This window comes from Lampetra fluviatilis, chromosome 71 (genome assembly GCF_964198595.1).
Source record: "Lampetra fluviatilis chromosome 71, kcLamFluv1.1, whole genome shotgun sequence".
NCBI classification, from domain to species: Eukaryota; Metazoa; Chordata; class Hyperoartia; order Petromyzontiformes; family Petromyzontidae; genus Lampetra; species Lampetra fluviatilis.
In genome coordinates, this window is record NC_136345.1 from 3839808 (window position 1) to 3845807 (window position 6000).

At 51.2% G+C, this 6000-nt stretch overlaps 1 protein-coding gene across 4 annotated transcripts in view; it reads left to right on the forward strand.

Moving 5' to 3' along the window:
• SRRD (SRR1 domain containing) overlaps positions 1-6000 on the forward strand; it is a 28265-nt gene that overhangs the window by 18452 nt on the left and 3813 nt on the right. The gene's annotated exons all lie outside the window — the stretch shown is intronic.

The following is a 6000-nucleotide window of genomic DNA, read 5'->3' on the forward strand; positions in this document are numbered from 1 at the left end:
TGTGTCTCTGTGTGTCTCTGTGTGTCTCTGTGAGTCTCTGTGGGTCTCTGTGTGTCTCTGTGTGTCTCTGTGATTCTCTGTGAGTCTCTGTGTGTCTCTGTGTGTCTCTGTGTGTCTCTGTGATTCTCTGTGAGTCTCTGTGAGTCTCTGTGAGTCTCTGTGTGTCTCTGTGTGTCTCTGTGTGTCTCTGTGTGTCTCTGTGAGTCTCTGTGTGTCTCTGTGAGTCTCTGTGTGTCTCTGTGTGTCTCTGTGTGTCTCTGTGTGTCTCTGTGTGTCTCTGTGTGTCTCTGTGTGTCTCTGTGGGTCTCTGTGAGTCTCTGTGTGTCTCTGTGTGTCTCTGTGTGTCTCTGTGAGTCTCTGTGAGTCTCTGTGTGTCTCTGTGTGTCTCTGTGTGTCTCTGTGGGTCTCTGTGTGTGTCTCTGTGTGTCTCTGTGGGTCTCTGTGTGTCTCTGTGTGTCTCTGTGGGTCTCTGTGTGTCTCTGTGTGTCTCTGTGGGTCTCTGTGTGTCTCTGTGTGTCTCTGTGGGTCTCTGTGAGTCTCTGTGTGTCTCTGTGTGTCTCTGTGGGTCTCTGTGAGTCTCTGTGTGTCTCTGTGTGTCTCTGTGTGTCTCTGTGATTCTCTGTGAGTCTCTGTGTGTCTCTGTGTGTCTCTGTGTGTCTCTGTGTGTCTCTGTGTGTCTCTGTGTGTCTCTGTGATTCTCTGTGTGTCTCTGTGTGTCTCTGTGTGTCTCTGTGATTCTCTGTGATTCTCTGTGTGTCTCTGTGTGTCTCTGTGTGTCTCTGTGTGTCTCTGTGTGTCTCTGTGATTCTCTGTGAGTCTCTGTGTGTCTCTGTGTGTCTCTGTGTGTCTCTGTGTGTCTCTGTGTGTCTCTGTGTGTCTCTGTGTGTCTCTGTGTGTCTCTGTGGGTCTCTGTGTGTGTCTCTGTGTGTCTCTGTGGGTCTCTGTGTGTCTCTGTGGGTCTCTGTGAGTCTCTGTGTGTCTCTGTGAGTCTCTGTGTGTCTCTGTGTGTCTCTGTGTGTCTCTGTGAGTCTCTGTGAGTCTCTGTGTGTCTCTGTGTGTCTCTGTGAGTCTCTGTGAGTCTCTGTGTGTCTCTGTGTGTCTCTGTGTGTCTCTGTGAGTCTCTGTGTGTCTCTGTGATTCTCTGTGAGTCTCTGTGAGTCTCTGTGTGTCTCTGTGTGTCTCTGTGGGTCTCTGTGAGTCTCTGTGTGTCTCTGTGTGTCTCTGTGTGTCTCTGTGTGTCTCTGTGTGTCTCTGTGAGTCTCTGTGTGTCTCTGTGTGTCTCTGTGTGTCTCTGTGTGTCTCTGTGTGTCTCTGTGTGTCTCTGTGTGTCTCTGTGTGTCTCTGTGTGTCTCTGTGGGTCTCTGTGAGTCTCTGTGTGTCTCTGTGTGTCTCTGTGTGTCTCTGTGGGTCTCTGTGTGTCTCTGTGTGTCTCTGTGGGTCTCTGTGTGTCTCTGTGGGTCTCTGTGTGTCTCTGTGTGTCTCTGTGGGTCTCTGTGTGTCTCTGTGTGTCTCTGTGAGTCTCTGTGAGTCTCTGTGTGTCTCTGTGTGTCTCTGTGTGTCTCTGTGTGTCTCTGTGGGTCTCTGTGAGTCTCTGTGTGTCTCTGTGTGTCTCTGTGGGTCTCTGTGTGTGTCTCTGTGTGTCTCTGTGGGTCTCTGTGTGTGTCTCTGTGTGTCTCTGTGGGTCTCTGTGTGTCTCTGTGGGTCTCTGTGAGTCTCTGTGTGTCTCTGTGTGTCTCTGTGTGTCTCTGTGTGTCTCTGTGGGTCTCTGTGTGTGTCTCTGTGTGTCTCTGTGGGTCTCTGTGGGTCTCTGTGGGTCTCTGTGGGTCTCTGTGAGTCTCTGTGTGTCTCTGTGTGTCTCTGTGTGTCTCTGTGTGTCTCTGTGATTCTCTGTGAGTCTCTGTGAGTCTCTGTGTGTCTCTGTGTGTCTCTGTGTGTCTCTGTGTGTCTCTGTGGGTCTCTGTGAGTCTCTGTGTGTCTCTGTGTGTCTCTGTGTGTCTCTGTGTGTCTCTGTGAGTCTCTGTGAGTCTCTGTGAGTCTCTGTGTGTCTCTGTGTGTCTCTGTGTGTCTCTGTGGGTCTCTGTGAGTCTCTGTGTGTCTCTGTGAGTCTCTGTGTGTCTCTGTGTGTCTCTGTGGGTCTCTGTGAGTCTCTGTGTGTCTCTGTGTGTCTCTGTGTGTCTCTGTGAGTCTCTGTGTGTCTCTGTGAGTCTCTGTGTGTCTCTGTGGGTCTCTGTGAGTCTCTGTGTGTCTCTGTGAGTCTCTGTGTGTCTCTGTGAGTCTCTGTGGGTCTCTGTGGGTCTCTGTGTGTCTCTGTGTGTCTCTGTGGGTCTCTGTGAGTCTCTGTGTGTCTCTGTGTGTCTCTGTGTGTCTCTGTGTGTCTCTGTGTGTCTCTGTGTGTCTCTGTGGGTCTCTGTGTGTCTCTGTGAGTCTCTGTGAGTCTCTGTGTGTCTCTGTGTGTCTCTGTGTGTCTCTGTGTGTCTCTGTGGGTCTCTGTGAGTCTCTGTGTGTCTCTGTGTGTCTCTGTGGGTCTCTGTGTGTGTCTCTGTGTGTCTCTGTGGGTCTCTGTGGGTCTCTGTGTGTGTCTCTGTGTGTCTCTGTGGGTCTCTGTGTGTCTCTGTGTGTCTCTGTGGGTCTCTGTGAGTCTCTGTGTGTCTCTGTGTGTCTCTGTGTGTCTCTGTGTGTCTCTGTGGGTCTCTGTGTGTGTCTCTGTGTGTCTCTGTGGGTCTCTGTGGGTCTCTGTGGGTCTCTGTGAGTCTCTGTGTGTCTCTGTGTGTCTCTGTGTGTCTCTGTGTGTCTCTGTGATTCTCTGTGAGTCTCTGTGAGTCTCTGTGTGTCTCTGTGTGTCTCTGTGTGTCTCTGTGGGTCTCTGTGAGTCTCTGTGTGTCTCTGTGTGTCTCTGTGTGTCTCTGTGTGTCTCTGTGAGTCTCTGTGAGTCTCTGTGAGTCTCTGTGTGTCTCTGTGTGTCTCTGTGTGTCTCTGTGGGTCTCTGTGAGTCTCTGTGTGTCTCTGTGAGTCTCTGTGTGTCTCTGTGTGTCTCTGTGGGTCTCTGTGAGTCTCTGTGTGTCTCTGTGTGTCTCTGTGTGTCTCTGTGAGTCTCTGTGTGTCTCTGTGAGTCTCTGTGTGTCTCTGTGGGTCTCTGTGAGTCTCTGTGTGTCTCTGTGAGTCTCTGTGTGTCTCTGTGAGTCTCTGTGGGTCTCTGTGGGTCTCTGTGTGTCTCTGTGTGTCTCTGTGGGTCTCTGTGTGTCTCTGTGTGTCTCTGTGTGTCTCTGTGTGTCTCTGTGTGTCTCTGTGGGTCTCTGTGTGTCTCTGTGAGTCTCTGTGTGTCTCTGTGAGTCTCTGTGTGTCTCTGTGTGTCTCTGTGTGTCTCTGTGTGTCTCTGTGTGTCTCTGTGGTCTCTGTGTGTCTCTGTGTGTCTCTGTGGGTCTCTGTGTGTCTCTGTGTGTCTCTGTGTGTCTCTGTGTGTCTCTGTGTGTCTCTGTGGGTCTCTGTGTGTCTCTGTGTGTCTCTGTGTGTCTCTGTGTGTCTCTGTGGGTCTCTGTGTGTCTCTGTGGGTCTCTGTGTGTCTCTGTGTGTCTCTGTGTGTCTCTGTGTGTCTCTGTGGGTCTCTGTGTGTCTCTGTGGGTCTCTGTGTGTCTCTGTGTGTCTCTGTGTGTCTCTGTGTGTCTCTGTGGGTCTCTGTGTGTCTCTGTGTGTCTCTGTGTGTCTCTGTGGGTCTCTGTGTGTCTCTGTGTGTCTCTGTGTGTCTCTGTGTGTCTCTGTGATTCTCTGTGAGTCTCTGTGTGTCTCTGTGTGTCTCTGTGTGTCTCTGTGTGTCTCTGTGTGTCTCTGTGGGTCTCTGTGTGTCTCTGTGGGTCTCTGTGTGTCTCTGTGGGTCTCTGTGAGTCTCTGTGAGTCTCTGTGTGTCTCTGTGTGTCTCTGTGGGTCTCTGTGGGTCTCTGTGTGTCTCTGTGGGTCTCTGTGTGTCTCTGTGTGTCTCTGTGAGTCTCTGTGTGTCTCTGTGTGTCTCTGTGGGTCTCTGTGGGTCTCTGTGTGTCTCTGTGTGTCTCTGTGTGTCTCTGTGGGTCTCTGTGATTCTCTGTGATTCTCTGTGAGTCTCTGTGTGTCTCTGTGAGTCTCTGTGTGTCTCTGTGTGTCTCTGTGTGTCTCTGTGTGTCTCTGTGAGTCTCTGTGGGTCTCTGTGTGTCTCTGTGTGTCTCTGTGTGTCTCTGTGTGTCTCTGTGTGTCTCTGTGATTCTCTGTGGGTCTCTGTGTGTCTCTGTGTGTCTCTGTGTGTCTCTGTGTGTCTCTGTGTGTCTCTGTGTGTCTCTGTGGGTCTCTGTGTGTCTCTGTGTGTCTCTGTGAGTCTCTGTGGGTCTCTGTGTGTCTCTGTGGGTCTCTGTGTGTCTCTGTGAGTCTCTGTGTGTCTCTGTGAGTCTCTGTGAGTCTCTGTGTGTCTCTGTGTGTCTCTGTGAGTCTCTGTGTGTCTCTGTGAGTCTCTGTGTGTCTCTGTGAGTCTCTGTGTGTCTCTGTGGGTCTCTGTGTGTCTCTGTGTGTCTCTGTGTGTCTCTGTGGGTCTCTGTGTGTCTCTGTGGGTCTCTGTGAGTCTCTGTGATTCTCTGTGTGTCTCTGTGAGTCTCTGTGTGTCTCTGTGGGTCTCTGTGTGTCTCTGTGTGTCTCTGTGTGTCTCTGTGGGTCTCTGTGTGTCTCTGTGGGTCTCTGTGTGTCTCTGTGGGTCTCTGTGAGTCTCTGTGAGTCTCTGTGTGTCTCTGTGATTCTCTGTGTGTCTCTGTGAGTCTCTGTGGGTCTCTGTGTGTCTCTGTGAGTCTCTGTGTGTCTCTGTGGGTCTCTGTGTGTCTCTGTGTGTCTCTGTGTGTCTCTGTGGGTCTCTGTGTGTCTCTGTGGGTCTCTGTGTGTCTCTGTGGGTCTCTGTGTGTCTCTGTGTGTCTCTGTGTGTCTCTGTGTGTCTCTGTGGGTCTCTGTGTGTCTCTGTGGGTCTCTGTGTGTCTCTGTGTGTCTCTGTGTGTCTCTGTGGGTCTCTGTGTGTCTCTGTGTGTCTCTGTGTGTCTCTGTGGGTCTCTGTGTGTCTCTGTGTGTCTCTGTGTGTCTCTGTGGGTGTCTGTGTGTCTCTGTGATTCTCTGTGTGTCTCTGTGTGTCTCTGTGAGTCTCTGTGTGTCTCTGTGTGTCTCTGTGAGTCTCTGTGTGTCTCTGTGTGTCTCTGTGTGTCTCTGTGTGTCTCTGTGTGTCTCTGTGATTCTCTGTGTGTCTCTGTGTGTCTCTGTGTGTCTCTGTGTGTCTCTGTGTGTCTCTGTGAGTCTCTGTGGGTCTCTGTGTGTCTCTGTGTGTCTCTGTGAGTCTCTGTGGGTCTCTGTGTGTCTCTGTGTGTCTCTGTGAGTCTCTGTGGGTCTATGTGAGTCTCTGTGGGTCTCTGTGTGTCTCTGTGGTCTCTGTGGTCTCTGTGTGTCTCTGTGTGTCTCTGTGAGTCTCTGTGGGTCTCTGTGTGTCTCTGTGAGTCTCTGTGAGTCTCTGTGTGTCTCTGTGAGTCTCTGTGAGTCTCTGTGTGTCTCTGTGAATCTCTGTGTGTCTCTGTGAGTCTCTGTGGGTCTCTGTGTGTCTCTGTGAGTCTCTGTGGGTCTCTGTGTGTCTCTGTGAGTCTCTGTGGGTCTCTGTGTGTCTCTGTGAGTCTCTGTGAGTCTCTGTGTGTCTCTGTGAGTCTCTGTGTGTCTCTGTGTGTCTTTGTGAGTCTCTGTGTGTCTCTGTGTGTCTCTGTGTGTCTCTGTGATTCTATGTGAGTCTCTGTGGGTCTCTGTGTGTCTCTGTGGGTCTCTGTGATTCTATGTGAGTCTCTGTGTGTCTCTGTGTGTCTCTGTGTGTCTCTGTGATTCTATGTGAGTCTCTGTGGGTCTCTGTGTGTCTCTGTGGGTCTCTGTGATTCTATGTGAGTCTCTGTGTGTCTCTGTGTGTCTCTGTGATTCTATGTGAGTCTCTGTGTGTCTCTGTGTGTCTCTGTGTGTCTCTGTGATTCT